The following is an 11,409-nucleotide window of genomic DNA, read 5'->3' on the forward strand; positions in this document are numbered from 1 at the left end:
GAACAAGGTATCGGGATACCGACGATCGAATCTCGGGCAAGTAACATACCGATGGACAAAGGGAATTGTATACGGGATTGATTGAATTCTCGACATCGTGGTTCATCCGATGAGATCATCGTGGAACATGTGGGAGCCAATATGGGTATCCAGATCCCGCTATTGGTTATTGACCGGAGAGTCGTCTCGGTCATGTCTGCGTGTCTCCCGAACCCGTAGGGTCTACACACTTAAGGTTCGGTGACGCTAGGGTTATAGAGATATTAGTATGCGGTAACCCGAAAGTTGTTCGGAGTCCCGGATGAGATCCCGGACGTCATGAGGAGTTCCGGAATGGTCCGGAGGTAAAGATTTATATATGGGAAGTCTTATTTTGGTCGCCGGAAAAGTTTCGCACTTTATCGGTATTGTACCGGGAGTGCCGAAAGGGGTCCGGGGGTCCACCAAGGGGGTCCACCAGCCCCGGGGGGCCACATGGGCTGTAGGGGGTGCGTCTTGGCCTATATGGGCCAAGGGCACCAGCCCCAAGAGGCCCATGCGCCAAGAGATAAGAAAAAAAGGAGAGTCCTAAAGGGGGAAGGCACCTCCGAGGTGCCTTGGGTAGGAAGGACTCCTCCCTGGCCGCACCCTTCCTTGGAGGAAGGGCCAAGGCTGCACCCCCCCCTCTCCCTTGGCCCTATATATAGTGGGGGGAAGGGAGGGCAGCAAATCTAAGCCCTGGCGCCTCCCTCTCCCTCCCGTGACACCTCTTCCTCCCCGCTTGCGCTTGGCGAAGCCCTGCCGGGATCCCGCTACTTCCACCACCACACCGTCGTGCTGCTGGATCTCCATCAACCTCTCCTTCCCCCTTGCTGGATCAAGAAGGAGGAGACGTCGCTGCTCCGTATGTGTGTTGAACGCGGAGGTGCCGTCCGTTCGGCGCTAGGATCATCGGTGATTTGGATCACGACGAGTACGACTCCATCAACCCCGTTCTCTTGAACGCTTCCGCTCGCGATCTACAATGGTATGTAGATGCACTCCCCTTCCCCTCGTTGCTAGATTACTCCATAGATTGATCTTGGTGATGCGTAGAAAATTTTGAATTTCTGCTACGTTCCCCAACAGTGGCATCATGAGCTAGGTCTATGCGTAGTTTCTATGCACGAGTAGAACACAAAGTAGTTGTGGGCGTCGATGTTGCCAATTCTTCTTGCCGCTACTAGTCTTATCTTGTTTCGGCGGCATTGTGGGATGAAGCGGCCCGGACCGACCTTACACGTACTCTTACGTGAGACAGGTTCCACCGACTGACATGCACTAGTTGCATAAGGTGGCTAGCGGGTGTCTGTCTCTCCCACTTTAGTCGGAACGGATTCGATGAAAAGGGTCCTTATGAAGGGTAAATAGAAATTGGGATATCACGTTGTGGTTTTACGTAGGTAAGAAACGTTCTTGCTAGAAACCTATACAAGCCACGTAAAAAACTTGCAACAACAATTAGAGGACGTCTAACTTGTTTTTGCAGCATGTGCTATGTGATGTGATATGGCCAGAAGATGTGATGAATGATATATGTGATGTATGAGATTGATCATATTCTTGTAATAGGAATAACGACTTGCATGTCGATGAGTATGACAACCGGCAGGAGCCATAGGAGTTGTCTTTATTTTTTGTATGACCTGCGTGTCATTGAATAACGATATGTAAGTTACTTTACTTTATTGCTAAGCGCGTTAGCCATAGAAGTAGAAGTAATCGTTGGCGTGACAACTTCATGAAGACACAATGATGGAGATCATGGTGTCATGCCGGTGACAAAGATGATCATGGTGCCCCGAAGATGGAGATCAAAGGAGCAAAATGATATTGGCCATATCATGTCACTATTTGATTGCATGTGATGTTTATCATGTTATGCATCTTATTTGCTTAGAACGGCGGTAGTAAGTAAGATGATCCCTCACTAAAATTTCAAGAGACGTGTTCCCCCTAACTGTGCACCGTTGCGAAGGTTCGTTGTCTCGAAGCACCACGTGATGATCGGGTGTGATAGATTCTAACGTTCGAATACAACGGGTGTTGACGAGCCTAGCATGTACAGACATGGCCTCGGAACACATGCAAAACACTTAGTTTGACTTGACGAGCCTAGCATGTACAGACATGGCCTCGGAACACAAGAGACCGAAAGGTCGAGCATGAGTCGTATAGAAGATACGATCAACATGGAGATGTTCACCGATGATGACTAGTCCGTCTCACGTGATGATCGGACACGGCCTAGTTTGACTCGGATCATGTATCACTTAGATGACTAGAGGGATGTCTATCTGAGTGGGAGTTCATTAATCAGATGAACTCTATTATCATGAACATAGTCAAAAGGTCTTTGCAAATAATGTCATACGTTTTAGTTCTACTGTTTAAGATATGTTCCTAGAGAAAAATTTAGTTGAAAGTTGATAGTAGCAATTATGCGGACTGGGTCCGTAAACTGAGGATTGTCTTCATTGCTGCACAGAAGGCTTATGTCCTTAATGCACCGCTCGGTGTGCTGAACCTCAGCGTCGTCTGTAGATGTTACGAAACATCTGACATACACGTTTTTGATGACTACGTGATAGTTCAGTGCGTAATGCTAACGGTTTAGAATTGTGGCACAAGAGACGTTTTTGAAACGTCGCAGAACATATGAGATGTTCCGAAGACTGAAATTGGGATTTCAGACTAGTGCCCACGTCAAGAGGTGTGAGACCTCTGACAAGTTTCTTAAGCCTGCAGACTAAGGGAGAAAAGCTCATTCGTTGAGCATGTGCTCAGATTGTCTGAGAGCCACAATCGCTTGAATCGAGTGGGAGTTAATCTTCCAGATGAGATAGTGATGGTTCTCCATAGTCACTGCCACCAAGCTAGTAGAGCTTCGTGATGAACTATAACATATCAGGGATAGTTATGATGATCCTTGAGCAACTCGCGATGTTTGACACCGCGAAAGTAGAAATCAAGAAGGAGCATCAATTGTTGATGGTTAGTAAAACCACTAGTTTCTAGAAGGGCAAGGGCAAAAGGGATACTTCATGAAACAGCAAGTCGTTTGCTGCTCTAGTGAAGAATCCCAAGGTTGAACCCAAACCCGAAACTAAGTGCTTCTGTAATGAGGGAACGACCACTAAAGCGGAACTACCCTAGATACTTGGTGGATGAGAAGGCAGGCAAGGTCGACAGAAGTATATTGGATATACATTGTATGAATGTGTACTTTACTAGTACTCCTAGCAGCACCAGGGTATTAGATACCGGTTCGGTTGCTAAGTGTTAGTAACTCGAAATAAAAGCTGCGGAATAAACGGAGACTAGCTAAAGGTGAGATGACGATATGTGTTGGAAGTGTTTCCAAGGTTGATGTGATCAAGCATCGCATGCTCCCTCTACCATCGAGATTTGGTGTTTGCATTGAGCATGATTGGATTATGTTTATCGCAATACGGTTATTCATTTAAGGAGAATAATGGTTACTCTGTTTATTTGAATAATACCTTCAATGGTCTTGCACCTAAAATGAATCTCGATCGTAGTGATACACATGTTCATGCCAAAAGATATAAGATAGTAATGATAGTTCCACATACTTGTGGCACTGCCATTTGAGTCATATTGGTATAGAACGCATGAAGAAGCTCCATGTAGATGGATCTTTGGACTCAGTCGTTTTTGAAAAGATTGAGACATGCAAACCATGTCTATTGGTATGTATGCATGAAGAAACTCCATGCAGATGGATCGTTTGGACTCACTTGATTTTGAATCACCTGAGACATGCAAATCATACCACATGGGCAAGATGACTGAAAGGCCTCGTTTTCAGTAAGATGGAAAAAGAGAGCAACTTATTGGAAGTCACACATTTTGATGTATGCAGTCCAATGAGTGCTGAGGCATGCAGTGGATATCGTTATGTTCTTACTTCACAGATGATTTGAGTAGATGTTGAGTGTATTTACTTGATGAAACACAAGTCTGAATTATTGAAAGGTTCAAGTAATTTCAGAATGAAGTTGAAGATCGTCGTGACAAGAGGATAAAATGTCTGTGATATGATCATAGAGATGAGTATCTGAGTTACGAGTTTGGCACACAATTAAGACATTGTGGAAAGTGTTTCACAATTAATACCGCCTGGAACACCATAGTGTGATGGTGTGTCCGAACATCATAACTGCACCCTATTGGATATGGTGCATACCATGATGTCTCTTATCGAATTACCACTATCGTTTATGGGTTAGGCATTAGAGACAACCGCATTCACTTTAAAAGGGGCACCACGCAATTCCGTTGAGACGACACCGTTTAGAGAAACCTAAGTTGTCGTTTCTTAAAAGTTTGGGGCTGCGATGCTTATGTGAAAAAGTTTCAGGCTGATAAGCTCGAACCCAAAGCGGATAAATGCATCTTCATAGAAAACCCAAAACAGTTGGGTATACTTCCTATTTCAGATCTGGAAGCAAAAGTAATTGCTTCTAGAAACGGGTCCTTTCTCGAGGAAAAGTTTCTCTCGAAAGAATTGAGTGGGAGGATGGTGGAGACTTGATAAGGTCATTGAACCGTCACTTCAACTAGTGTGTAGCAGGGCACAGGAAGTTGTTCCTGTGGCACCTACACCAATTGAAGTGGAAGCTTATGATAGTGATCATGAAACTTCGGATCAAGTCACTACCAAACCTCGTAGGACGACGAGGATGCGTGCTACTTCGGAGTGGTACGTGATCCTGTCTGAGATATCATGTTGTTGGACAATATTGAACCTACGAGCTATGGAGAAGCGATGGTGGGCCCATATTCCGACAAATGGTTAGAAGCCATGAAATCCGAGATAGGATCCATGTATCAGAACAAAGCATGGACTTTGGTGAACTTGCCCGATGATCGGCAAGCCATTGAGATAAATGGATCTTTAAGAAGAAGACGGACATGGACGGTAATGTTACCGTCTATGAAGCTCGACTTGTGGCAAAGAGTATTTTCACAAGTTCAAGGAGTTGACTACGATGAGATTTTCTCATCCGTAGCGATGCTTAAGTCCGTCGGAATCATGTTAGCATTAGCTGCATTTATGAAATCTGGCAGATGGATGTCAAAACAAGTTTCCTTACCAGTTTTCGTAAGGAAAGGTTGTATGTGATACAATCAGAAAGGTTTTGTCGATCCTAAGGATGCTAAAAGGTATGCTAGCTCCAGCGATCCTTCCATGGATTGGAGCAAGCATCTCGGAGTCAGAATATACGCTTTGATGGAGTGATCAAAGTTTTTGGGTTTATACAAAGTTTGTTAGAAACTTGTATTTACAATAAAGTGAGTGGGAGCGCTACAACATTTCTGATAAGTATATGTGAATGACATATTGTTGATCCGAAATGATGTAAAATTTCTGGAAAGCATAAAGGGTTGTTTGAAAGGAGTTTTTCAAAGGAAGACCGGGATAAAGCTGCTTACATATTGGGCATCAAGTTCTATAGAGATAGATCAAGACGCCTGATGATACTTTCAAAGAACGCACACCTTGACATGATTTTGAAAGAGTTCAAAATAGATCAGCAAAGAAGGAGTTCTTGGCTGTGTTACAAGGTGTGAGTATTGAGTAAGACTCAAGACCTGACCACAGCAGAAGAGAGAGAAAGGACGAAGGTCGTCCCCTATGCTTTAGACGTAGGCTCTATAGTATGCTATGCTGTGTACCGCACATGTAGTGTGCCTTGCCATGAGTTGGCCAAGGGGTACAATAGTGATCCGGGAATGGATCACATGACAGCGGTCGAACTTATCCTTAGTATCTAGTGGACTAAGGAATTTTCTCGATTATGGAGGTGAAAAGGAGTTCGTCGTAAAGGGTTACGTCGATGCGAACTTTGACACTAATCCGGATGACTCTGAGCAGTAGACCGGATTCGTATAGTAGAGCAGTTATTTGAAATGGCTCCAAGTAGCGCGTGGTAGCATCCACAAGATGACATAGATATTCGTAAAGCACACATGGATCTGAAAGGTTCAGACCCGTTGACTAAATAACCTCTCTCACAAGCATAACATGATCAAACCAGAACTCATTGAGTGTTAATCACATAGTGATGTGAACTAGATTTTTGACTCTAGTAAACTTTTTGATAATGGTCACATGGTGATGTGACCTGTCAGTGTTAATCACATGGTGATGTGAACTAGATTATTGAATCTAGTGCAAGTGGGAGACTGTTGGAAATATGCCCTAGAGGCAATAATAAATTGGTTATTATTATATTTCCTTGTTCATGATAATCGTTTATTATCCATGCTAAAATTGTATTGATAGGAAACTCAGATACATGTGTGGATACATAGACAACACCATGTCCCTAGTAAGCCTCTAGTTGACTAGCTCGTTGATCAATAGATGGTTACGGTTTCCTGACCATGGACATTGGATGTCGTTGATAACGGGATCACATCATTAGGAGAATGATGTGATGGACAAGACCCAATCCTAAGCCTAGCACAAGATCGTGTAGTTCGTTTGCTAAGAGCTTTTCTAACGTCAAGTATCATTTCCTTAGACCATGAGATTGTGCAACTCCCGGATACCGTAGGAATGCTTTGGGTGTACCAAACGTCACAACGTAACTGGGTGGCTATAAAGGTGCACTACAGGTATCTCCGAAAGTGTCTGTTGGGTTGGCACGAATCGAGACTGGGATTTGTCACTCCGTGTAAACGGAGAGGTATCTCTGGGCCCACTCGGTAGGACATCATCATAATGTGCACAATGTGACCAAGGAGTTGATCACGGGATGATGTGTTACGGAACGAGTAAAGAGACTTGCCGGTAACGAGATTGAACAAGGTATCGGGATACCGACGATCGAATCTCGGGCAAGTAACATACCGATGGACAAAGGGAATTGTATACGGGATTGATTGAATCCTCGACATCGTGGTTCATCCGATGAGATCATCGTGGAACATGTGGGAGCCAATATGGGTATCCAGATCCCGCTATTGGTTATTGACCGGAGAGTCGTCTCGGTCATGTCTGCGTGTCTCCCGAACCCGTAGGGTCTACACACTTAAGGTTCGGTGACGCTAGGGTTATAGAGATATTAGTATGCGGTAACCCGAAAGTTGTTCGGAGTCCCGGATGAGATCCCGGACGTCACGAGGAGTTCCGGAATGGTCCGGAGGTAAAGATTTCTATATGGGAAGTCTTATTTTGGTCGCCGGAAAAGTTTCGCACTTTATCGGTATTGTACCGGGAGTGCCGAAAGGGGTCCGGGGGTCCACCAGGCCCGGGGGGCCACATGGGCTGTAGGGGGTGCGCCTTGGCCTATATGGGCCAAGGGCACCAGCCCCAAGAGGCCCATGCGCCAAGAGATAAGAAAAAAAGGAGAGTCCTAAAGGGGGAAGGCACCTCCGAGGTGCCTTGGGGAGGAAGGACTCCTCCCTGGCCGCACCCTTCCTTGGAGGAAGGGCCAAGGCTGCGCCCCCCCTGTCCCTTGGCCCTATATATAGTGGGGGGAAGGGGGCCAGCAAATCTAAGCCCTGGCGCCTCCCTCTCCCTCCCGTGACACCTCTTCCTCCCCGCTTGCGCTTGGCGAAGCCCTGCCGGGATCCCGCTACTTCCACCACCACGCCGTCGTGCTGCTGGATCTCCATCAACCTCTCCTTCCCCCTTGCTGGATCAAGAAGGAGGAGACGTCGCTGCTCCGTATGTGTGTTGAACGCGGAGGTGCCGTCCGTTCGGCGCTAGGATCATCGGTGATTTGGATCACGACGAGTACGACTCCATCAACCCCGTTCTCTTGAACGCTTCCGCTCGCGATCTACAATGGTATGTAGATGCACTCCCCTTCCCCTCGTTGCTAGATTACTCCATAGATTGATCTTGGTGATGCATAAATTTTTTTGAATTTCTGCTACGTTCCCCAACAAGGCCGGAGTGCATGTGGCGCGGGGTTGAGTGGGTGTGGCCGCGGGTGAAGGGGGTCACTTATTACGGTGGGTGGGCACCCGAGTATATATAAGAGTCAGGCTGGCCAATGAGGATAATTTTTACTCCTATAAAAGTTTTAGGGGATCGACTAATTGCAGTTTAGGGGAGTAAAATTGAAATTTTACCCCTACACAACCCCACGCCTTACTGGCAACAACGCTCTATCTCACCGCCGCGACATCTGTGCACCTCCTCCGCCGCGAGCTACACTACCACCTGGGACCGTGGCACGACAATAGGGGGCGCGTGGTCGCAGGCTGCTTGGGCCCGGCGGGTGCGACGGTGCCGGACAAGGCAGCAGACCACGCTAGCGATGACGGTCGCCACTGCCACGACCACTCCCAAGGCCACCGCCACGCCATGCAGGCAGCTTGCCAGTGGCGGCGATGTAGGGAGGGCTATTAAGTTTGTGGCCCAAATTCATATAATGTATAAAGGCTACGCCCGGTGCCAGGGACATCGAACCTTTTTGGTGCTCCTATTCCTTGCTGCAGCCATGACCCCTTTCTCTTGCGTTTGTGCACAATCTTTATCTTTCTCTCCTTCTCTTTATATAAGTTCTGCTCATAAACTGTTAGTGGATTTAGCTGGTAGAATGGGACTAAAGTTAGGATGTAATAGTAATGAGATAAAATACCACAGTAGATGTGATTCGGAAATTGGAGCAATCTAGAATTGATCTATTTATGTCCAGTAAAGTAGTAGAGATGTAGAAGAATCTAATTCTAGTACTCTTTTGCATGATATACCTGAAGACAGTGAACATGAATTTGATTGCAAAGATAGCGACGACGACAATTTGATTAGAATTTTTTCTGGTTTGGAGGGAATAGCACTGGTAGATTTAGTAAAGGAGTAGAAGTATGGGTTCATAGAGTTTCTGTAGAGAGTAAGAAAGGTACGAGTAGAGGAAGTAGAAGGATATAACCGTGTTGTGCTCTTTTTTTCTATTTATCGCTTTTTTATTTGAGTTTTAATATGATCTTAACGACCCTGTAAAGAAAAAAATTGTTGTCAATTGTGTTCATGAATATAAGTTGCGGTTTGTTGGGTTCATGGAGACTAAGAAACATAATTATGATGCGTGCGGGGGGTGGAGAGGGGGGGGGGTTATGGGGTGCGGGGGAGGGGGCGGTAGCCCCTCGGTATGGATCTGTATCAAACCTTTATTGCGGCCATGACCCCTTCCTCTCGCGTTTGTGCACACTCTTCATCTTTCTCTCCATCTCTTTAAGTTCTGCTCCAATCTATAAATAAGAGCATCACTGCTCAACAAGTTCTGAAGGTGAACACAAATTGTAATGAATCGATTTTGTCTACCAGAAATGCAATAATTGCGACGTTGTCCTAGACATATATCTCAAAACAAAAACAAAACTAATTATGAGAAAGATGGCAGAGAAAAATGAAGCAGAATGGAGGAAGACGACAGAGAAAAACGAAGGGGTTCTAGATAAATTGGACTTTGGGAATGAAGATAAAGAGATGCATGAAGTGGAGGACAGTCTGCTGGATATGACAGAGAAGCTTGCTATGTTAGTGAGGACATGGCATTCAGTACACAGGGGACTGTCGTTATGTTTGGCGGAGAACCAGCTGCTGAGACTGAGGAAGTTGCGATACCTGACAAGAGGCGTGCTGCAGAAGCTATTGTTAACTTAAATGTGTGTTTATAAATAATATAAGAGAGGCAAAAAAAAAGGGACATGGCTAGTTAGCGCACTGTCTCCTCAATCGGATGGCTAAGGCAGCGTGCGCTCGCAACGACGGGAAAGTGCAGCTGAACTTTCTAGCAGTCGGGAAAGAAAAGAGGGGGCTGTGGAAGAGAGAAGGTTAAGTGACAGAAATGTGATGGGCAAAGCAAGGTGACATTTATCTATACACAAATATTTTTTGTCAATGCAAGATTTTTCTTAACACGTAATTTTGGTGCATGTTCAAACAAGCAAAACTGTTTACCAAATTACAATTAGGTTATCGGTTCAAATTATATATGTGTTTCCAAAAGTTATATTAGTCTTAGCCCACGTTATGTTTCTCTTTCTTGCTAATATATAGTCCAGTTTTGTTTTACATTTTGTAAGATATATGGTCCACCTTTTTTTGTGCAGCGGTGTGCATCACATGGCATTAGTGATCCACAGTGATGCGTCCGTATAACCATTTGAATATTTAGCAGTGCTTTCACTTAATTTATGGGATTAGATAAACTAAAAGGCGGAGGCGCACCGGTTGAGAAGCCTGTGTATGCGTCTATGTTGTATTTTTTAATAAGAGAAAAGGCGTCGTTGAGAAGCCGGTTGGGAAGACAGTTTAAGGGCGAACTGGTAAAAAATAGCTTTATTAGTATTGATAAAATCTGAGAAACATAATTTAGAAACAGAAAAGAGTGTTTTATTCTTGTAAAGAATTCTGGCAAACCAAGTTGTCGTTAGTCATGTTTCTTTTTTTTCCGTTCATTGGTAAATGGTTTTTTCTCACCCCTGAAAGGTGTTACTCAATTGAGTTAAGTGTATGATTTATTTACTTTTTACCTGCAATAATTTTTTAATTTTCCTAGAAAATATTACTCAATTAAATTAAACGCAGTCTACTTTTGTAGATGTGAGCTTTTTTGGATTTAAACAAATTAAACCTATGTTGTATTCTTTAGGTTTAAACACATTTCAACTTTGAAATATTAATAAATTGCAAGGGGTGAACATTTTACATCAGGGGAATAAGTACTTGTGGACGCACCTGGACGCGTGTTCGGAGTACACGTAGCACATGTTTCCCCAATCAGCTGCTGCTTTCAGGGAGAACATATCCTATGCACCGAGCAAATCTATGCACCCAATGCACCAGCAGGTTTTGAGCCAATAGATGAAAAAGGAATGGCCCAGATTTGGTCACACATTAGACTAGCATTTTTGCAGAGGCCACCCTTGACTTTATAAAAATCAACCCGCACTCCACATCTCTCACTCCTCTAAACATGTACGTTCAGATTTTTTTTATCTCAAAAACAAAAAAAGGTGACAATAAATCGCATGTTTGATTTTGGATCGGTTTTGACTGTGGTATTTGTCTTGACGAGACCTTTGAAACAATATCAATGCTGAATATATTTTGAAAAAATATATATTTTGTTGCTTTTTAAACTGTACTCAAAACTTGACGTATGGTCAAAGATATCACTAAAACAAACATGTCGGTCAAAACAGTTCCAAAATCAGACACCTTATTCAAAATATATGACCTGGTTTTATTTGGACAGAAAATAAATAAACAAACAGCTTTATTGATCAAAGACTGAGAATGTGAGATATGGAGTGCGGGTTGATTTTTAAACAATAGAAGGACTATTTTGCAAATGCAGCAACCATCCATCTCTCTAGCCAGCTCATCTCCCTCTATTTTCA

Source organism: Triticum aestivum, chromosome 3D (genome assembly GCF_018294505.1).
Source record: "Triticum aestivum cultivar Chinese Spring chromosome 3D, IWGSC CS RefSeq v2.1, whole genome shotgun sequence".
Lineage (NCBI taxonomy): Eukaryota > Viridiplantae > Streptophyta > Magnoliopsida > Poales > Poaceae > Triticum > Triticum aestivum.